This window comes from Parambassis ranga, chromosome 1, assembly GCF_900634625.1.
Source record: "Parambassis ranga chromosome 1, fParRan2.1, whole genome shotgun sequence".
In the NCBI taxonomy this organism is placed as follows: Eukaryota; Metazoa; Chordata; class Actinopteri; family Ambassidae; genus Parambassis; species Parambassis ranga.
Window position 1 is genome coordinate 12179341 of NC_041022.1, and position 23873 is coordinate 12203213.

A 23873-nucleotide genomic window follows, 5' to 3' on the forward strand; every position below is an offset into this window, starting at 1 on the left:
CCTGCTAATCAGTCTCAAGGCCCTGTGATGAACTTCCTGTGTCCATTAAAGGCATCTGTGTGGACATGGTCCAAACATACAAATACCCGGTTCTGGAGCTGGACAACAAACTGGACTGGTCCTCAAATACAAGACACACTTTAAAGGAGGGAACAAAGCTGTTGTGTCTGTCCTGCTCCTCAGGCTGTAACAGCTCTTCAACTCCTACCTGTGAGGACTTCAGCTAGACTGTGGCTGATGGACTTTTTTTGGCTGATGGACACACCGTTGTGTGTATATATACACACAACGGTGTGTCCACCGTATATATATATATATATATATATATATATACACTTGTATGCTCTGTTGTCTGTTAAACTGCTGCTCTACTGGAGACCTGAATGTCTCCCTTGGGGTGACTAAAGTCTCTATCTATCTATCTGACCATTGTAAATGCAGAACTGGTTGTTGTTGCTCTGTGTGTCATTTTAAGTTTGTGTACTTTGGATATTGTCTTCGCACATGCAGGGTTCCCCCCCACAGAAAATGTGCACCCGAGGTGATAATCCACCTTCAACTGTAGATGTTGACACAGCTTGTCTCTTCTAGCGTAAACAATAGTGAGTCCCATAAACTATACCCTGTGACACTGTTGCTCTCTTTCTCCTCAGCTTACTCCATATGATGTATCATTTTTTAGGTGTTTGTGAAGGCTACTCTGCTCTACAATGAAATAAATTATAATTTCATGAAATCATAAAATTCATGGGACTATATGTGTTGGTCAATAACAAAGAGGGAAAAAATGAGAAATTGAGACTTTCTATGGAATATTAGATTTTTCTGTGGAATGAATGAGCAGGTGATGACGGAATTAAATCATGCACAGTAAAAACCAAATAAACTTTTGATTTTGTAATTCAAACTTTGGAAACAGAAGGATAACTGTATTTGCAGAATGTCATCGTGCCTGCTGTTACAGTGAGCCTAAACAAGCCTCGGCTAAACCAGGAATAATTAATACACTAGACCTGTAATGAGTTCACATAGTATTTTCTGTAGTCTGTGTTCACATTTTGACCTACTTGAATAACTTTTCAGTGGCGAATTTTTAAATTCAATTCACTGGATTCGTCTCTCACCACTGCTCTCTCTCTCTCTTCCTCGCTCTCTCTCTCTCTCTCTCTCTCCTCCGGAGCTTATCTCGATGCGCATCGTCAGCATCAGTTTGAAGTCAAATCTGACAGCCGCTGCCTTGTCCGGTCCTTTTTTGTCTCTTTTTACTCTCTGGTGGGCATCCCGTTACGTTCAGAGGTACGGACCCGGATTAGTGAGCTTTACGTGTGTAATTACTGATGTACTTTTTGGGTGTGTGGAGAAGGGGGGTGAGATTGACCTCGATTGCCGCCCGGGATGGTGTGTGAGTCTGTGAGGCTGGCGTGCTTTCTCTCAACGTGGTCTTACCTTTTCTGTCTCTCTCTCTCTCGCTTTCTCCCCCCCTCTCTCTCTTTCTCTCTCCCTCTCCCGCTGTCTTTGCAGTTGAGTCGGGACTGTGGGACCGCGTCTGATCGCTGCCTTCAACTTGGGGTGAAGAAAGACACTGGAAAACTCCTCGGGATTCTCCGTACACCGAGCGCTGATCCGGATACTGTGGTGAGCACACTTATACTTGGCTGGAAATGCTGCTTCATTTAAATCGTTTTTTAAGATTTTTTTATAGTGCTGCTTCTTAATTGTTGCGCTGTGTATATGTGTAAACAGTCCGGCTACTTCTTTTAAACGATCACCACAAAACAAGAAGTGAACTGTTTTCACGTGCCAGAGGCAGAGAACGCGCATGGTAGCGCATCTCCCCCCGCTCCTCTCCACCCTGTGGCAATGAAGTTCTCGCTCTTTATTGATGCCAATAAAACGTAACCATTTGTGACAATTAACAGTATTGTCAGTATTCCTATCACGGAGGATGGAGAGAGTAAAATAAAGCCGGCCGGGTGAGGGAGTGAGGGAGCGATTAGGTGAGGAGTGTGAGAAGAAAGAAACATTTGAGGAATCCCTGAGGGAAGCGCTGCTTTCCCTCCTTTTTATGAGAGGGGGTTTTATTAGTCTTTCATCCCTGTACAACCATGACATTATCTGATGCTGTTCTAAAGTCTCTACCTAATATGCTGTTATTGTCAATGCCACCACTACCCCATTATATATAGTGACATCCTACAGGGCTGCTGGCTGTGCTGTAGGCACAGATCTATGGGGCCATTTGCTACTTTTATTGTCCTGTTTATCAATTAAGCTTGTCTATAATGGTGATATCACACTTCCTCCAACATAAAACATTACTCTCCCACACACCATCCGTTAGCATCTCACCTCCCACATAGCCACACTTGCTGTCCACAGCCGATTATCTGGTTATGTGCCACCATTTGCACTAATAGAGAGTCCCTACTTAATGTAATGATAACTCGATCTGTCAGGCCATGCACAACAGAGGGCCGCTTTAAACGCTCATAAGCGGTGTCATCAAAGGGCAGATTGAGATGCCGTAAAGACACAGAGGACAAGACGAAGTGCCTGTGGAGGTTGTCTGGGTAGTTTGCAGATGTGTTTTACAGTAAGGGGGCATCATTGTGAAGCATTTACCCAGGAGTGTGTGTGTGTGTGTGTGTGTCTCTACTCTGCTCAGTCATGTGTGTGCAAAGAAAGAATAAGTGTGCAAAAAGAAGGACCAGAGAGAGAGAGAGAGAGGAAGAGAGAGAGATTATGCTAACTCAAAGTATTGGAGGAAAAGGAAAAACCCATGTAAGCAGTTTTTCTTTTAGCTTTTATATTTATATATTTTGCTGTCAGGGTCTTCACTGATACATAATAGGTTCGTGTGGCTGTGACATGCTTGTCACCGGCATGAGGTTTTATATGAAAGAAGGCCACTGCTTATTTTAGTTTAAGGTATTCTGTGTGCAAGCATAAATGTGGGGGGCTAAGAGGATTGACAGAACAAGACTAAAGAGTTAGATACATATGAAGGCAGCTTATAACTCAGAAGAAAGTTCTGGACAGCAGATGATGAGTTTATATATATGTGTGTATCATTTTTTTGTCTTTTAAAAGTAATGTTTTCCAAAAAAAAATGCATTTTGATGGAAAGTGTCCTGTGTCATCCCTCCTCCATTTACCTCCTGCATTCTGTTTTTAAATGAGTTTCAGTTTGGGACTCACGCAGATGTTTGAACCCTCCATGAAACAAACCAATCATTTAGCCTCTGTAACCTCCATATTTTATTTTATTTTATTTTTTTTGTCAGGTGAAAATGAAATGTATTCTCCCATGATGAGCTGATATGGTCTTGCTGATGGCAGTCAGGATGATGATGATGACAGTGTTATTGTGGCTCTACTTAATGATGGTTATTATACTGATCTTCTGATTATAAGTGATACTGGTAATAAAGTAGCTGGATTACATCATTGTAATAATCGTGCCACGGTGCTGCAGTCAGGAGTAAGACACTGCATCTTATGCTAGAATGAGATTAAAATGAGGTAATTTCCCCTAATACGTTTCATTATAAAAGCTAATTGACACCAGGTTAAAGGGCTTTTTTAAGAAGCATAAAAATGGCTCTACTTGTATTTGGTGTTGTTATTAAGATGGTGGGTTGGCAGCACCGTGACAGTCTTATGAACATGACAATCCATGCAAAATGGCAGCGGCATACAAAACAAATCCTGGTTTTTCCATGTGACAGATTGTGTTGTGTGTTTTTTTTTCTTTTCCTCCGGTTGTTGTTTGTTCTCTGAGATGCACACTCACTAAATCACACATAACAGCACGTTCATACTTACGCACACAATCTAATTTTTAACATATGACAAATGAAGCATTTAACACATCTTAAAATAGTCAATGATGCAGGCTTGCAGTCACCTCTTTGTGTCTTGTACTTATCCACCCATTCCGTCAAACAGTGCATGGCCTTGGGCTTAAAAATGAGAACAAACACAAATACACACACACAGAGACACACACAGTTTTAGCAGGGACAGCCCTGGTGTGTTGGCACCAAACCAAAGAGGTGGTGATAACGAGGTTGAAGTTAGTTTGGATTTTAGCTGCGCCTCAACCTCCTAACACCCTTTCTAAATCTGATTTATCCCAAAATGAGATGTTTTTCCAAGAGAGGGAGATGAAAACACTCTCTCTCCCTCTCTTTCTCATCTTGCCAAATACAGTTGAGCTCACCCTCCCTCCCTCCTCCCTCCTCCCCCACCCTCCTATTACTCTCATACTCTCACACACTATCTGTTTCACACCCCGTTCCTCCCTCCCCGTTCTCTCACATCTCTCTCCTCTCTCCTCCCCTGGCACCTCGATGTGTTTCTCTTTAATTGAGATGCATTTCAATGTGGTGCAAATTAGCTTTCTACAGCTCTACAGCTCCAGTCTAAACTTGCAACGTATGTGTGTGTGTGTGTGTATGCCCATGCATGTATGCGTGCATGTGTGTGTGTGTGTGTGAGAGAGAGAAAAGAATTCCCACAGTTAAAAGTGAAGGCGCTACCTTCCTGTTCGTGTCTTCTGATGCCTCTTCTCTCCCACAAACGTACATTTTTAGTACAGTATTATTAATATTCACAGGTTTGTGGCTATAGGAATTTACTTTACCCCCCCCTCCACTCCCCACTCCCGAGTGATTTGAATTCTGATCTGTGCCTTTAAAAGAGATGACCGTTCATGGCAGCTCATTAGGGAGAGGGACGGAAGTCAGGAGGGTCAGGAGGGTTATAAAGACATGGTTCAGTTATGCAATACTTGTCTTCCTCTTTTCTGATCTGATATGGTGCTGGTCTCTTTGGTTGCCAAAAGAAAAAAAGCTGGCTGGTAATATTTTGTACACAGTGCACGGGGCAGGGGTACTAGCAGAAAATTGGAGAGTACAGTATGTCTCATTCAGCGTCTTCTTTAGCTGACAGTTAAAGGCCAACATGCCATTCACAAATAATAATAGTGAGTTTACCTGGGAAAATGTTATTTAGAAAAATACGTAGTTGATCCTGGGAATTCCTATGATGAAGATTTATCTCTAGATGATTAACAAAACTTTTCTTTTCTATTATGAAACTCAAACAGCTTCTGAATCTCTTTGGATTAGGCGAAACTATTTCAAAGCAGTGATCTATCACACAGCTCCACACAGAACATTCACAGCTAGCTCATTCTAGGCTAATCAGCAAAGGAATAATTTTTATAAGGCTGTCATACCTATCTGCCTGCTGCTCATAATGTAACATTAGTGGGCCTTCAACATTACTGTGTCAGCCAGTCAACATATAGCGGTGTGCATGCAGTGTGTTTCCTTCATAATTATCTTTTTCTGGTGGCAGCTTGAGGATGCTGAGCAGGAGAGACAGACTGAAGTGGACAAAAATACACAGGCAATTATGTCTCAAGCAAAACAAATATGCAAAAAATATGATGAAAATATACATGAGGCAGGCAGATTGGAATTTGCTGAGTATATATATGTGTGTGTGTGTGCTATAGGATTTCTGGTATTATGACATAGCAAATACTGATACAGGATCACAGCCACTAAAATGAAATGTGGAAAACTTATGACTGTATTCTAAAAGACACATTTACAGTATCTGGTTGCAGGTTGCCCTGTGGTCTGTATCTTTGTGTGTGTGTCAGCAGCACATGAGTGTGAACATGGCATTTTGCACTCTGTGACAGTGTGCGTATGTATGTGCACATGCATGTGTGCAGGTGAGCGAACGAGAGGAGTCATTAGGGAGAATGATGCTGACAGTGGGGTGACCTTGGGGCTCCCAGTCTTCTTTTCTGTCGATGAAGGGGATGACTTAGTGCCTCCCTCCCCACCCATGATGGCTCATTTATTATCATTAGGCACACAGTCAAAAGATGCTGCTCAGGCCCTTAAGACGGAGCGGTACATCTCTGGGTGTGTGCGGGCTGTCTGTGTGGTGTCACTGAGAGTGAGAGACAACAGGACAGAGACAGAAAATGAAGCCTTATCTCTTATGATAAGTGCAGCATGTCTGAGCATATGTGTTTTGTCAGTCTGTGTTTGTCACAGTTGCACTTGCCTTTGTGCTGGCTTGTGAATGTGTGTTTATCCATATCTTGACGGCGGACGAGTTACCTGTCAGTCCACATCTGCCGGTGAGATGAGCCTCTCTGTGTCCTGCTTGCCGTGCTGTAGAAGTAAAGGGATCGTGCCATAACCCTAACCTTACGTCACCTCAGCCAGCCAGTGAGCAACATCAGTGGTATATGGCTACATCAGGGCGGCCTCCGTGCTATCGTTTCTCAGCGTGATGGATGGAGACTTCTGCGGGCCAGTCAATACCCAATCTGAGCCCCACTGTCCTGATTTAAGATACAGCAGCACCCAGGTGACACACTCAGACGCATGCCACTTTAATCACTCTGAGCATCAACTCCACACTGCCAAGATTGGTGTGTGGGTGGGGTTGTGTGCGTGCACATATAGTATGTGTACATGTGTGTGTGTTTGTATTAGTATTTCACTCAGTCAAGCAGTGCTGTAATCACACAGCGATTGGCAAGTGCTTGCACTTCTGACAGAGTTAACATTTCTTTATAATGTAAAGGGAGCAACATAAATATGGTATACGAGCGAGGATTTATGCTATGGGCTGCTTGAACGCTAACAGAAAACATTCATTATCTAAAGGGGAATAAAAATTGTAGCGAGCCTCCTGTAAGCTGAAGATGTCCATACAGTAACCCTGTCACCTACAAAATGTGTTTATTATGGCTCCAGTCAGCCAAAAAAATCTTGGTTGCCTGAAAACATTCATTCAACCAAGTAAAATATAAACCAATTTTCTCAAGATTAAATCAAATTAATTTAATAATAGCGTTTATAGGAAGTCATTTTCACCCACATGGACCTGCACATATTTACCTGGTGAGCCCAGCAGCACGGGATCATCTCTTTTCACAATGCAGCTGACAAGCAGCACATCCCACCATGTTTTTTAACCCCTAACCTTAACCTCTAGTTTTTAATGCTTAACCTAAACCAGGAGTGAAAAACTTTGAAGACTCTTTGAAGTAAAGGCCTGCTTGACCACATACTATGTTCGCAAGTTGGCTGTTAGCAAAATGACCACCTAACTCTGCTAGTGTGTGTTGCTTGCTTTGTGACCTAATATAATGAGACAGCTGATGGTTTGTGCACAATTGGAGTTTAGAATGAGCTGCAGCCAGTGAGTGACTCGCTCACACACAGACATGCAGCAGCAGCCTCACCAGGTATCCACAGACTTGGGGGCCTTTTTATCAGGAGTTTTTTTTTCCTGCTGAGATGTCATTGCAAATCATTTTTTGGTTGTTTCAGGAGGAGGTGGTTGCTATTACTGTGGTTAGCACATTTCTGTGGAGTAAAGTTTGTCAGCTCTTTGTGGGGGCCCAAAAGCCTGGGGTTCCATGCGGTTTCCTGCTTTTTCTGTTTGACTTGTCTGGTTCTTAAAGCGCAACAGAAAACAACTTTTAGCCAATTTTAGCCTTGACACTACACGTGGGTGAACTAAAAGTTTGATGCTTTATTTACCACTTGGTGGTGTAAGTTTAAGTTATTCTGTGTCACTATAAAAATGGTGCTTGATTCCAAGGCAAAGCAGCATTAGAGTATGGTGTCCTTGGGACTGAGACTACTTGAGTCTCTAACATGCCAGGTCTCAGGTCAGCTTTATAGTTTTTTCAACATATAATTTTCCCCAAATATGGATAGCAAGGCTTTTGTTGCCAGGTGAAGAGTTGTTCACAAATATTTGGCAGAATATATGGAGCTTTTTTTTTTACACGAGGATGTTAAAGTGACAATATCTCCTGAGTGAAAAGGTTGGCATCCTTGATGTGTGCAATCTTCCTGCTGTTTCCGTGTAGGAGCGCATCATGAAGGAGAAACACTTCAGAGTGTGCAGTAATCAAGGAAAGATTGTGTTTGTATGAGTGAACGGTTGGATATCACTACTTTATCAGAGAGTAATCTGTTTGCACTGGTTGAAATTGTCCCTTCTTGGCATGTCATCATTCACATATATGCACAAAGCATAGTTACTTGTATACACAGAAACACACTTGTGTGCGCGTGCACACACACACACACACACACACACACACCATCCCCACACCAGCCCCTCCAGTTTGGCTGTTAGTCTAATTTATGAGGTGCCGTTAATTTGGCCTAAACGCTCGTTGCGAGACCTCCCTCCTCTCATCCCTTCATCTCTGCATCCCTCCTTCTCTTCCTCCCTCTCATCAGTCACTCGGCAGAGTAAATCAGAGGGGTGGTATTGCACAGCAGGCAATACATAGACTGGACACCTTGACTAATATACCGCTGTCCTTCTGCCTTCCTCTCTCTCTCCCAGTCTATCTAACTCTCTCCATCCCCCCGTATCTCCGTGTCTCTCGCCTGCTGTCTAAATCAAATTTGTCTCCTCTCCCTTCCTTTTTTCTGCTCTCCTTTTAGATTTGCTTTTTCCTACTTTCTCTCTTTTACCTCTGCTGTGCACTTCCCCTCCACTCTTGTCCTTTTCCCTCACCTACTGTCTTCCTTCTGTCCTCCACCTCTCTTCCTCGCCTCTGTTTCTTCGCTCCCTTACCTTGCTTTGCTTCTCTTTGCCTCCTCCCCCATTCTCCTGTTCTCATGTTAGGTGTAAATTTAGAACAGAAGGCATGAGGGGATGCTTTATGTACGTGTGTGTGAGAAAGAGAAACTCTACATGAAAGCTTCTCAGAGTCCCCACACAGCGTTCAGATGGGGCTGATTAAAAACCTAAAACCTTGGTTTTTATCCACAGTTAGGATTCACATAAAATCAGGTATACACGCTCACGTGTATGTGTGCATTGCCACACACAAACGTTCCCTTCTCATTACCTTTTGCTGCCATTATTTTTCTCTTTCACTCTTATACACGCTCTATTGACTGGTAGAAGGTGATTCCTCTCGATAGAGTCAACGTGAACAAAAACAACATCAGACATCTGAGACTCCCTCATCACTTTACGCCACATTGTTCTCTCTAATTCCATACAGCATGCACACTTGGGAGTAACCTGTGCTGACCTGCCTTGCACACTTATACATCACTGTCCATCTTTTCCACCTTTCTGTCTTTCTTCGATCTTTCAACCCCTCCCTGTCAGTTGTTCTGGGTCTCTAGTCTATTTATTGTCATTTTTGTCCCCTTCTCATTTCTCATCTTTCACAGCATCGCTCTCATGCACACCCATCTACCGGGTCCCCATCTTTGTCCTTTCTCCCCTCTCTTCTTCAAATTCCCAGAGCACACAGGCCTTAGCTGCTTCTCAATAAATGTAACAACATCTAGCCACCCCCCTTCCATGTCCACCTCTCCCCTTCCTCCTCTCTCCTTTTCTCCCTCCTTTCTGTCTCTCTCTCTCGGCAGTATATCTGTATACCAGTGCACACTTGCAGACACAGGATAAAGCATACTACTTCTGCCTTATCCCTCTGTGTATTATATAAATCCGCTGTGGTTATCATTAGGCAAGAGCACCTTAAAACACTGCTTCACTCTATATAAAGATCAGACTCATTGGAGCAGAGAATTGACTTAATTAGGCATAGAATAGAATAGAATAGAATAGAATAGAATAGAATAGAATAGAATGCTGACATGTAATATTTTTGCTGATAAGCCAGTTATGTAGAACATGTTTTGATAAACATGTAACATTGATAACAGCATCTTATAATCACTTTTACTAATTAAAGGAACTTTCTGTGGTTAGTGGTTAGGTGTAGCACTGGATGGAGACACTGAAGGGAACTGTTTAAACTATGTTATATTAAATTTGTCCTGAATATATTTTTGTTTGTTTAGTAGTCATTTGGCCTGATGGATTGAGCCACTGCTGTTCTTAACTTCTTGGTTACTGATTGACAGACTTGCTGGCTACTTGTCTTGAGCCTTTTAAAATAGCCTGCAACAGCATTCACGTGACTTTTGTGCTTTTAGTGATCAGCTTTAGTTGTTCCCACACAACTGATGTCTAAACTTAAACAGGTAAGATGAAGAACTGAAGCACCACAGTGTGACATCCACTGCTCTGCTGTGAGTGAGAGGAAAGACTCCTGCTCAGGCTGAGATGATGTACATGTTAGATTTTTGTTGTTTTTTTGTATAATATGGAGAATAGAATAGAATAGAATAGAATAGAATAGAATAGAATAGAATAGAATAGAACAATTTTTAGAACACTTATATTAAGAAGGAAAGGCAATCAATGCATTTCTTTACTCTTTCATTTATGTGTTAGATATATATTGTGGGTTCATCCATAAAACTGACTTATGAAATTGAATTCAGCAGTAAATATATTCAGGTCGTGTACTTGGGGGTCAGCAGCATAAATCAGGGGTTATCCTCTACTGGCAATGCTGGCAGCCCACTAACACAGTCAGGTAAGTGCAGAATAATGAATTATTATTATTATTTAAAAGGCTTTTCTCCCCCTTGATCCTAACGTGATTTTTGGGGGTCGCTGGACACATTCATTACTTCATAAATGAAAAGCATTCAAGTGGAGACAGTTATTATAAATGGGGTAAAATAAGGATTTACACATGTAAGCGACAAATCCTTTGATTTCACAGCTGTCTGCCCACCAGTGTTCAACACTTTCAACTTCAATAATAATCAGATTCAATGACAGACATGGAACCCACAAATCAAGTATGAATCAGATGTGTTTTCCTGTATGAATCCATTATGTGGCTGCATCGCTGTGAGATCTCTGGGAGGCAGGCCAAGTGTCTCTGGCTGACTCGTCTCCATTCGCTGTGTGTCTGTTCAGTCAGCCACACAGAAGACAGATAGAACCACCAGTCTGCTCACCCCTCCAGTCACACCAATGTAATCAGACCTCAGCAGCCATAAACCACCGGCAATGGACACTCTGCTCAGCCCGCTGTCACACACTCACACACACACACACACACACCCCCACATACACAGAAACACAATCTGAGTCCACAGATACAAAAAAAAAGCAAGTGTAATATACTCATGCACAAGGACAGATTTGCGCACATAAACAAAATTTGAAAATACACAAAAAGAAATATACTGCTACATCGCCTCACACATAGACACCTAGTTTATGCACACACATTTAAAGCGAGGCGTCAACAGCTGAGTGCTGGTCCTCCAGAAGTTAAGGTTTTCTGTCCAAGTGGCTTAGCCCAGGAAGGATGTCTCCTGGCCCAAGGGAGATTTTAATCATGCTGCTCATTCACTACAATGTGTGTGTGCGTGTGCATGGGTGGACTACTGTCTGCTCAGTGTGTGAGTTATATGAAAGCGTGTATCTTTATGTCCCTCCCTCACTGTCTTTTCCCTTCCATCACTCTTTCAGCACCTCCATCAGCGTCTGCACCCTCCTTACTACCGCCTGCGTCTCGAGCCATTTTGTGTCTGTTTGTCTTTTTGTTATCTTGTATCTTTTGTTCTCCTTCTCAACAAACTAACATTCGATGTCTCCCCCCTACTATCTCTTTCTTTGCTCCCCCTCTCTCTCCCTCCCTAGCTTTGTGGTGTGAACGATGGTGGATGACTGTGCTTTAGGAGATTTACTGCTGGATCCCGTCTCTGTCAGGTGTCGAGACGAAAAGAAAGCGATGAAGGGTGTGTGTGTGTGTGTATGTGAGAAAGAGAGGTGGGGGGGAGCAGATGGAAGATAGAGCAGTACACAGGGAGATGAAGAAGGCCGAGAGGGGAGGGAAATAGAATCAGAGGATGACGGCAAAGAAAGGGATGAGTCGGAGAAGATTATGCAGGGGAACATAGAATGAGATAGAATAAGAAAAATGTGAACAGAGTATAAAACAGAATGAGAGGCTACACTATGTTTTTTAAAATAGTCTCTGAATACAGTTTGACAGATAGTCTCTCAGATATACCTGAAGTCAGTTTTACTCTTACTTCTCTTTCTTTTTCTCAGTGCCATTTAAACACTAACACAAACACTCACGGTTCGACAAAAAGGTATTCATTGGCTGCAGGTATCACACACTGACCAGGAACCAATTTGTGTTCCTTGACAAACATGAAGATTTGCTGATCTCAAATTCTTATTTTAAACCAGCTCCAGGCACTTGTGAGGGGGCGAAAGATGCAGCTAAAGGGTCACTGCGAGTGTGTTTAACCCACTAATAGACTATTCACACACTTTAATGGCCCCCAGGAGAAAAACGTACACATGCATCTTCAAAGACCAGGCTGGCAGCCTGCAGTGCAAAGCAGCTGCACAGAACCATCATTTGGTCAATTTGAACTACTAGAGCTAAATTAGAATAAATGAAAACACTTAACTGTAAAATACATTTTCAATAGTTACCAGGTATCAGAATTGAATAAGGAACTAAATTCTAGTTAACTATTAATTAGCATTTTTGTAGAGCAGCTAATGATTAGTTAATTAAGAAACAAGTGAAGAGTGAATCAAGAATTATTTAACTGTATTTCCATACTAATTCCTTGTAGAGAACTTATTAGTTGCCAGTCTGCAGGGTCCTATTTATAATTAGGGTTTCTGGAGATTGTTTACATGAGAAAACTCCCCTCTTCCTCCCACACCACATTGAGTCAATAATCAGTCAAGTACAAAAACCCCATTAAATCAATGAACTGCACTGTAATTAGGCTTTCAGTTGTTTCCTGTATGTTTTTAAGTGCACAAAAATATATTTGGTGTCTCATCAACACATTGCTGATAAAGTGCACATGGCTCTTCACCCTGCAAGGCCAAAAATAGATCTGCATCAAAACAACACAGGAAGCTGCATCAGAGTGTGTGTGTGTGTGTGTGTGGCTACAGGTAGCAGAGAGAAGATGACACAATCCAGGAAGTCCGGACTGAAGCCTCATCAGACACAACAAGGTGTCATTGTTTTCATATTTTGAGGAAGGATTTTCACTTCACATCAGAGATAATTTGCTTCTTTGCCTGGATGCTTGTGAAGTAAGCAGTAGAATTAACACAGTGATCTGCAGCAGAAGGCTTAAAGAGGAGAGAATACAAGCAGAGATTCAGGAGATTTAATTGTTTGCATTTGTGGCGTGCAACTTGTGACTAAAAGGCAGCTCTGTGATCACACCGGCATGCAGTTATTATCTTATACACTCCATGGCTGGTGGTCGGGCTCACATTATATTAGTCTGTCAGCAACAGCACTGCTGGCAGTGCGGTCGGCACAATCTGGACACCTCATGTCATTAAAACATGGCTCATCCTCAGAACGCTCAGGCTTGCAATGACCACTGTTTTCCCAGGCGTGAGATTTGTTCACAACAATTTTTATATCCTGGCCTGTGAAAGATTTGACTTAAACTGTGTTCATACTGAAGTGTTCAGATCTCAGAGTTATATAAGGGCTTAGCCTGTGAGAGAATTACAATTAAAAGGTTTAGATTTTCAAAAATAAGGATTTGTTCTCTTCTTCTCCGACTTTCTTTCTCCAGCCGGCAGCTGTTGTAGCTCAGCACTGCTGTCTCACAGCTGGTGTGAATCAGTTCTTTAATCATTTTTTATTTTGACTTTTGTTGATGCTTTTAATCAGTGTGTATGTTTGCTTGCATCTTAAAGGAATAGTTCACCCCGATACATAAAATCTCTCTATTCAAAATCACCAAATATTTTAAAATCCAGAGTTTCTAACGTTTTTATCTTTAATTGTCTTCTGTTTTGATTTTGTTTTATTTTTCATAAGAAAAAAAAATCCCAGGACCAGTCATATTTATACAGACAGATGTTTGACACACAGCAACTGTGTGCATGCATGAATGACCACCATCATGTGCACTAAAGAAAACTAGAAAACCAAAGAAGGGAGATGTGCAGAGTATGAGAGAAAACAGAAAGGGTTTGAGGCATCCATCTGTCAGAGAAAAAGAGGAGAGACAAGCTGAGAGACAGACAGAGACAGCGAATGGTGGGGTGAGGGTGGGGGGGGGGTGGTTGACAAACTGCAAACAGCATGTGAATGTACAGACAGAGACTGTGAGACGGACAAAAAATACACACACACACACACAAAGAGACAGAGGGGGGGAAATCGACAGAGACAGAGAGGAAACGGAGAGGAGATGGACAGACAGGAAGAAGGAGTGAAAGACAGTCAGCCTGAGAGAGTGACAGAGTGCAGTCCTGAGAGGGAGAGTGTGTGGGTGAGTGTGAGAGCAGCGCTAGCTAACTCGTCTGTCAATCTGAGTCTGTGATTGACACCTCAGGGTCCAGCATTCCTCTCTTAGCCCGCTGGCTCATCCTGTCAAAATGTAGGGCAGAGGGTCACACACACGCACACACACACACACACAAAGAGGATTACATACCTGACGATGAGCTTTGTGATAGGCTCACACATCACTTTATGATAGAAAGTATGACGTAAATGTGCATAAGTGTGTCTCTTTATGCACACACCACAGACACACACACACCGAGGCAGGGTCTGGGAAAGGTTAGGTCTCCAGTGGAGTCCACTCTTGCTGACTGGATCTTAACCTTTGACACCTGACCTTTGACCTTTACATTGTCAGCAATGCTGGTTTGCTCTGGATCATATCAAATTGTGTTTGTATGTCTGAATTTGTGCGTTCATATATTTATGCTGTTAAATATATGTAGACACTACAAACCACCTTCATGTTCTTAGTCTTTCTACCTCTTTCCGTGTAAAATAAAGAGCGTGTTGCATATAATTGCATACAATAAGTATATATATCTGTATATTCAAACACACACACACACTGAAGTGTCCTTTGATAAAGGGATAATAACCAGATGTCCTCCACTGCTTGTCCTGACCTTTCACTGTTACCTGCGTGTCAGAATGAATCTGTGTGAAAAGAAAACAATCCATAGAGATTCCACTGTGTGACCATTTGAACACAACATGACATAATGGTTGGAATTTAATTAGAAATTGCAATATATTTTAATGGAACATCTATAGAAGTCATTCTTATAGTATGAAAGTCAAATCTTGCATATCATTATACGTGTATTTTAAAGTCATGATCAAACTAAAGGGCAGATTATTGTATATATCTAATGAGAGTTTAAAAAAGCATTATAATATTCATGATTATTTAAAAAATATGTATGTTTAATTGGATATTTTAATTGCATACTTTTAAATGACCTTCCCCAACAATAAAACACAGCTGAAATGACATCACACGTGTTAATCTCTGGCAGTGGTGTGAAGATGAGCGATCTGTCCAAACTGAGCTGAACCAAGCGTTCTTACATTACATGTTGTATCTGTGTAGCTCTCATGTCCTTTAAAAAAAAAACATCACATAATGATTGATATGCACAGACACAAACACACACACACACACACACACACACTGTAATGAGAGGAGGTGTCCATCTGGCAGTCTGTGTATGTGTGTGTTTATGTTTGTGTGTATGTGTGTGTGCACCAGTAGGGGTTTGTGACTAATGGGGTCATTATTGATGCTGAGTCAGGATTACTGCTGATTGCAGTGGTTGGATACCAACCTAACGAGTATACAAATACACACACACACACACACACACACACGCACGCTCTCTCTCTCTCTCTCTCTCTCGCTCTTTGTCTCTTACATACACACCTTCATTTCTTGCAGGTTCTCTTAGGTGCACTTATGTACATAAACCTCCCACCTCAGCTAATAAACTTACTCACCCAAACATTCCTCTCTAGGCCTCCTTTTCTCTTGTACGCACACTCAGACATGCACACCATGCTCTATATAACCAGACAGGTAGGCCAGGCAGGCATGGTGCTGACTAATCAGCCACTCACTTTTATTGTAGATAAGTGCTATGAATGACTCTGACACACAGACACATACGCCTCAAATACTCCTTATACTTACACTCACACTGTAACATAGTATTTGTATTTTACCAGCAGAAACTGGATTTAGTGAGTATCGAAATGTGAATAAAATGAAGGATTTTAGTCCGTCCTCACCAAGAAAACGTTGATATTGCCCATAAAACCTGTGAGTGTGTTACACTCTGTATGTTTTGTTAGGGGTGGTGACTTGTTCTGATAATGGTGACCTTGTGTGAGTGCCGTTCTTTGAGTTTTGCAGCTTTATTCAGTCTCATGATAAGTTCATGTCGGCCAGTATGATCATATGCTCCATTAATGAAAATGTAGAATGATGTCATTTGCCAGAAAATACCTCTATATGTGTTGTTAGCAGACCCCTGACCATTAATCGTATGCACTCCTTCCTTGAGGTTTTTAGCAGAGTAGTTTTCTTCATATCCCTACTTGCTGTAATCTACTACATTTCCGTTGCTGCGATATCTTTCCTCCATAGCTGGTTAATGAGAAATGTATTTCACATTCACAGGAATGGCACCACAGACTGCGAATTTAAAACTCTGATATACTGTGAAATTTAGATACATTCACTGTGAACTCATTTAAAAATTGATTGAATGTAACAGACTTCCCAATGCAAAATTCAACACTGCAGGAGGAGCATTGTCAAATAAGAAAAAATTATAGGGATGCTTGATACTTGATTTTTGCAAATTGCAGATATATTGACACGTCATTTCCTTTACTGTGAAATGAACTAAATAATTACACATGTAGTGTAGAAGGCTATCCAGAGCTCTCTGTAGCAAACTGATGCTACTTAAATTTTAATTCTTTAAAAACCTTCACACTGCAGGCATATCTATCCATTTTACACACTAACTGATAATGTAATGATGACACTTTTGAGGTGTCCTCTCAGGACATCTGACATTTGATTTTAGGGTCAGTATCTGCTGATGTTGATGTCTTGTGCATCCCTCAAAAACACTTTTTTTGTAAGTATTTCTGCTGTTTTTGTAGCTTCCAGTCAACCACTTGGTCTTGATCTATAGATTTCTATAGGTTTTGACCGATGCAGCACACAGACTGATGAACAGCAGGAAGAGCATCATGGGTATTTTTCTAGATTAAATGTTCTGCCCCAAGCAAGTTTTTAGTCCTTCTAGTACTACCATATAATCAATTTAAACATATTCTACATAATTTATATGATATAATCATATTATGACAATAACCAATTTTTAAAGTTAATGTCTGGCCTCTGAGATGTGAGCCTGCTGCTCCAAATGTGGGAAACCAAGAGAAAGTTTGCTGTAATCATGATCACCTTTCACACATAAAGCCGATAGCGTGTTAAGCTGCCATGAAGAACCCTCATTACCCCACCTTTACTCCAACAACAAAGCCTGCTCAGTGTGTATTGTCAGTGTCAGGATTGTGCAATCAGAGGTGTGCCATCTTGTGTGGTGGCCATTTCACCCTTTCACTTGAAAGTGAACTGGGTCCCGGGTCCTACAGCCAGTTCACCATACCTTTGAGACAGAATGGTGAGGTGTAATAAGTGTTGTGCTGAACAGGCTGCGACATGACCTGTTAAGATTAGGTATGACTCCCGCATGCAGCGTGTGGTTGTGTTTGTGCCTTCCCATCCTCTCATGACTAAATGTCAGCTGTGTGATCACCCGGCCTCAGCGTCATGAATAAACAAGCGTTCACATCAGGATAATGCCCAGCGTTTAAGACAGCAATTAGCAATTAGATATTTGCCTCTGTGTTAATGCACACTTGTGGTTACATCTGGTGTGTGCGTGGCCTCATTAACTCCCTCTGAGGGGGGTTACCTTCTCCAGAGTGTCACAAACACATATCATCCTGAACCCTGAGCTGCTGAATACAGTGTCAGCGTGGTTCATTAACTTGTTAGAGTAAATGAGATTGACATGCAGAAAAACTGAAAAGCACTACACTGTGTGTGTAATTCTCCATTGATTGTTGCGCAATATATTACGTGTGTATGTGTGTTTATTCAGCTGGAAGCCGTCTTTGTGTATGTGTGTGTGTGATTCCTGTTGTTTGACTGTGTTTCCAGGAGTGATGCTCTTTTAGCGCACTTCGAAATGTTTATTCTCAATAACAGCTTAGCAGTGTAGCCTCAGGTTTTAATCAAAGCACGACTAGTGCGTCACATGTGTGTATGTGTGTGTGTGCCTGTGTGCTTTGTGTGTGATGTGACAATGTTCAATGTTCCTGAAAGCCACTGTAGTTTCTAAATCAAGTCCTTTATGAAGTTCTGCCGCTCTGGGCAGGCCATTAACATTTCATGTCACCCTGGCTCACTCTCTGTCGTATTCCTTTGGGCATGAAGCAGAAATTCCCTCTTTGAATAATGCCTGCTACATTCTGCAAAAGCAAAACCACAGCACCAAAATGCTTCTTTTTCAGATTTTCTCTTCAAAAACAAACAGCTGTCAACCTTGACCCAGAGTTTTCTCACGTGAACTTTGCATTTCGTAGTTTCAATGTTCATTTTGACGAAGTGATTTTCATAAAGCTTTCAGAGGAAAAGTTTTTCTTTTCAAATCAGCGTAGAGCCGTAGGGGGGAAATTTTTCTCTTAAGTTTCATCACTTTGCCAGACTTTATAGTCTCTTTTTCCCACTATGTCCTCACTTTCTTAACATTCACTGCTCACTTGTCAGTTCTGAAGCGCAGCTTGCCTTAAGTATCGGGATTCTGCGTGTAAGCTCATCTCATTATCCCCGTTTGTGTGCGTGAGTGAGCGTGCGCGTGCGCACTTCATGTACCAGTGTATAACTGACTGTGAGAGTGCGAGTGAGTGATGGGTGTGTAAGCCTCCCTCGCCTTGCGCTCTGTTTGAAATAAAGCGACAGATAATCGCAGGGCTCTGGTGAAGTGAGCTCATCTGAGCGCCAATCGATACGGGTGCCATAGCTTCAAAGCAACCCTTCAAAGAGTAGAGAAATAGCCATATGCTCTCCGTGCTCTCAGCTTGTATGTGTGTGTGTGCACTAGAAAGACACAAATGTGTGGTGGGTGAGAGAGAGAGAAAGAGAAAGAGAAAGAGCGAGAGAGAGGGAGGGAGATCAGGAATGAGGGAACAAAAGGAGAAGGGGGACAGAGTCAGGGAGTCTCTCTGTGCAGATGAAACTGTTTTCATTTCATTATCATATCACAGTTGACGTGCAAAGTGCTTGTGATGCAACTGATGTCGCTATTTAAATTGGACAAAATCATTGTTTCGTTAGCTGGTAATCTCCTGATATTATGGTTCTGTCATCTTTTATTCAGCAAACTGGCAGCAGCTGTGGCCTTTGTTGAGGAAATGGGCTAGGAGGAGATGACACACACACACACACAGAGACACGTTTAAAGACTGGGAAATAATGTATGTGTGTGGAAGACGAACAGACTATATAATATACAGGCGGTGGGAACTAAATGCAAACAGGAAAGAGGACCTTGAGGACAAGAGAATAAGAAAGTGAGAAAGAGAGACGAAGGTGTACAGAGATGTGTTTGTGTGACTGAAGGAGGGAGAGAGATCCCCAAACCATGCTGTGTTTAGCAGTGCCATCTCACCTTCCTCAAAGTGAAAATGAGAATGTATTTTTGACTCGTTGGCGTAAAGAAACTTGTCTGGAAGTTCAGTGTGATAGAATATGTGTTTTTGTATGTGCACTGTCATGTGTTCTACAAAATGTGTGTGTGTATACTTGTGTGTGTGTGTGTGTGTACCAGCGGAGACAAGCAGGTGTAAGACAGTAATTAATGGCACAACTGAATGACTTCATTATCTCCACATGAGCTTCTCATACTGCCTGAAAACACACACACACACGTATGCAAACACACTTGTAAAACATCACAACATACTTCTGTATGGACATGAATATGTGTGTGTGTGCATGTGCATGTTCTACAAAATTGTGGCACAATGATGAGAAGAGTTAGCGGACACAATCATTGCACACGTCGCCGTTCAGCCACTCAAACACTCATTTAGTTTGCAAATGGACTCATTACTAATGAATCGCAAGCTGCTTTAGAGCAGGCTGAGCACACAGTAATGGTTTGGCCATCCTCCAGAATTCAGACCCTACAACACACACACATACACACACACACACATTGTACTGACAGAGATTGAGAGTGAGTGTCCAAAAGCCCCAATTACCTTCACATCCAATGTAAGAGAACAAGCTAGAAAGCTAATTACAAGTCCCCCCACATGTAGATTGGAAACAGTCTCACGCACACACTCAAGCAGATGATATGTGACCAGAAATAGCATTTTCATTTTTTTTGTTTTTGTGTTTGATTGTTAGTGTTTTACAATGAGCTCATTAGGGCAAATATGGCTGTGTCATTGTATTATTACCATAAGTCATGATTACAGCCGCTGAGCCCAATGAGCTTTATTGAATCATCAATAAGACTGTATAATTTAGTGATTGCAGTTTTAGCCAGATTGATTTACACTTCAGTACACTTGCCAGGCTTGAATAAGACCAAATGAAATTAGATGCCTCCAAATGCACCACAGTGTCATTCAGTAAGTGGAATAAATATGTTTTTTATTTATCATTCAAGTGCTATCAATCTTTTCTCGTGGTGCTTTTGTGGAGACATAAATATTGCTGATGCTCCCTCTCTCGCTCGCTCTCTTTTTCTTCGTGTCCCTCTCTCTGTGAGTGAGATGACAGTGATTGGACAGAGTAATTAGACCTAATGAATATGTCAACAGCCTGTTTCTTTCTCTTTCCATTACACACTACTGGATTAGATTTACTGTGCTTACTCTAACAACTTAAAGACTCCATCAGTAGCCACTTTACACACACACACACAGAGGGAGAGAGAGAGATTGGCTTAGCTCAGTAGATCAATGGCCTCTTGGTCAATGTCTCCTTTGGGAGGGTTATCTATCTGCTCCTCACTAATGAAACACTGTGATTGCTGAATGTGTGTGTTTATGTGTGTGTGTGAGTGTGTGTGTGTGTGTGTTGAATGTTGTCTGTAAGCACTCATGGGTGTCAGATTGATCTTAAAGTGTATGGATATGGTGTCATGTTGTTTAATCTTAGGTTAAGTACATGTCCTAGTATCTTAAGCCACATGCTATTGTAATCATGTGCTCTTTACAGTCATTCTCTCTTTACATCAGAGAGTGAGCCACCTGTGGTTTGGGTAAAGGCTTTAAAACTAATAAATATCTGGTTAAGGCTGAGTTTTAAGGGTGTACATAACAACATACACTTTCTTAAAGACAGCTTTAGGGGTGAAACTCTCTTATTTCAGGGCCACAGATATGTTTTCCCAGTGATGATGAGCTGGCAGTTAGAGACCATCTCCTATACCTGCTGTAATCACTTTAAATAAATTAAAGTCTGTCTCGCCGCTGCAGTGACCTCATAAAACTAAACTGTACAGTTTGAAGACTCTTAAATATGTCTCATTCTGTATTCAGGTTCTTTTTGCTGGATTCAAAAAACATTACCTGGTACCTGGATTCTATTTAGGTGACCTTTTCAGAAACTGAGTGGAGAGCTCCAGCTAATTTGTCTAACAAGAACACATTGTTTTTCAAGTAAGGTCAACCATTACAATATGTCTGTCAGCCTTTTAAGGTAGCCTCTGATTTTTTTTTAATTAGGAAGTAGCTGGAGTTTGTTCCCTTTTATAAATCTGAAAACATTTTCTTGGCGCTATTGCTCATTGTGTTTGTAAGGGTGCATTATCTCTTTTCAAGGCTGCAAGAGTTGCAGCCAGGAGAATATGGCAAAGTGAAATACAGAGATGTCAGCGGTTGGCAATGGATGACTGAGAAGACCCAAAACAGAGCAGCAACTATACCTCTATCCTCTATCCTCTGCACTCTGATTTGATAAAGTTTGGAGCTGCATGGGTGAAGCCAGAAGAAGAGGAATAAATATTGTATAGCTTCCAGAGATTCGAGAAGTCTGAGCTCTACGTCTAGAACTTTGTTTGTTTAAATTCAGTAAGTTGAGGCAAATTTAGCAGAAGCAGTCTCTTTTAATGTTGTTGTTTTTAAACGTTGCAGCTGTCAAATGGTGTTCAGAGCAGGAGAAACGGTTTCACTTTGCTTCTTCGGGTAGATCGTCTCTTAGTCAAAACTGTCAAAACACACCTGCTCCGGGCTTCAATGTTTACAATAATCAAGATCGCAGTCAGTTTATGTACTTTTTACATCTAGAATGCATCAATATGATGACAAAATAGTGATTGAACCACTGAACTCATGTTATCATGGAATAGCATTCCTTTCTGGCATCCCATTTTGCACATCATGCTACATGACCCCAACAACAGCCCTCACCAAACCGATCTGATTTTCTAACTATTGTGCAAACTGCAGGCCAGCATCTATTACACCCTATTATGTGGGACTAGTGTAAGGGATTGTTGTTTAAAAACACAAACTCTAATGGCTCACTTCATTTATATGTGTAATAATAGCATTATTTTTAAATAACCTGAGATTATGTGTACATTTTGTGTGTCACCCTTGTTTGGGGGGTCGTTCATCAACACTACACAAAACCACAAAGTGCATATAGACTAAGAAAATGTCTTTGGGAGTTTTTAGGATAGAAGTGATAGATTGGGTGTATAATTAGAAAAGTAATGTGAGAATTCCATAGTAGAATTTTGAACTAAATTCAACTAACCTTAGGTGTCCTTAAGAAGGATCATTTGCATAAAAGGGCATGTGCTGTGTGAGTTGTATTTATGAGAGAGGACGGGGAATGTCACTGCAGACAAATGCACAATAGCAGTGATTGTGAAATGAAAGCACTCTGTAGTTTTACCTTGCACGTTCTCTTGTGAAGTGTCTTGAAAAGTTGTTGATCTGCACCCTGTGGTAATCTAATTTCAATCTTTTCCTCTCTTGTTCTCCCCCCTCTCCCCCTCTCTCTCTCTCTCTCTCCTCTGCCTCTCCCCTGTTTCTCTCCTTCTCTTTGCAGTTTGACGTGCTGAAGTGCTTCTTAAGGTAAGAGAGTCTCATTTCGTGTTTTCCTTCTCGTCTCTGATTTTCTACCCATAAAACACAGCGTGCCATCAGCACTTGGCACAGTGTGTTTATCATGGAACAATCTGCGTCCTCAAAATTTATTTGGCTCAAGATCCTGCTAGCTGAAACACAATAACACTGTGTTAAGATAACAAAGAAACACTCTGGGTAGCACTCCCACTGCACTCTCCTGGTAAAGCCACGCTTAGAAATGCACAGAACTGAATCAGAAGCCAACATTACACTTTCTGTAAGGACATGTGTGATGCATGTGCGTCATCCTAAAAGTTAACAAAGTATTTGAACTCAACAAGACATGCATCATGATCTGTTTGCTAATCTCTTACAGTGCACACAAATGCACCGTGAATCTTTTTCCACTGTCTTGATGTCTTAACTGTCACAAGCTGTAAGTCACGTCAGCGTCTGCCTGCAAGAGAAACTTTAGTTTTTAAAAGGAAATGCCACTGTTATTGTTTATTTATGGACTACAGGTTTCAGTAGGTTTTAGTATATCTCAAACTTATTACTTCCGGGCTTGGATGCTCCGTAATATCAGCAGACTCACAATACTTACAGAAGAAAATTAAATGTGCTACAATGGCGCACAACTTTGTTTGACCTTGTGTGTGTGTGTGTGTGTGCATACTGGTAATATCTGCAGTGTGCGCTGCTGTGGTTGAAGTCGAAAAAGCACATGTCTCAAATGCTTTTGAGAAAATAAAAAAGAAACAATCCCCCACATTTGTTTTAAATTGTTTGTGGGTCATTCACATCTGAAGGACGGTGTAATTAACATGAAGGTCAATATGTCTGAACACAAAAAAGTTATTTAAAGTGCATTTATTTATAAATGATAGAATATGCTGAATTACTGCATAGTGAAATTCTAGTCAAAACTATTACATATCTGTGTTCAAAA

The 23873-nt window shown here is 41.4% G+C and overlaps 1 protein-coding gene across 1 annotated transcript in view; it reads left to right on the forward strand.

The window, feature by feature from the left end:
• Nucleotides 1-1385: 1385 nt before the first annotated feature.
• The window catches only part of ptprdb (protein tyrosine phosphatase receptor type Db), a 133797-nt gene continuing 111309 nt past the window's right edge, over nt 1386-23873 (forward strand). Inside the window, exons 1-3 of the mRNA XM_028408344.1 lie at nt 1386-1398; nt 1522-1635; nt 22905-22930. The gene's annotated coding sequence lies outside the window, so the exon portion shown is untranslated. The remainder of the gene's footprint in view (nt 1399-1521; nt 1636-22904; nt 22931-23873) is intronic.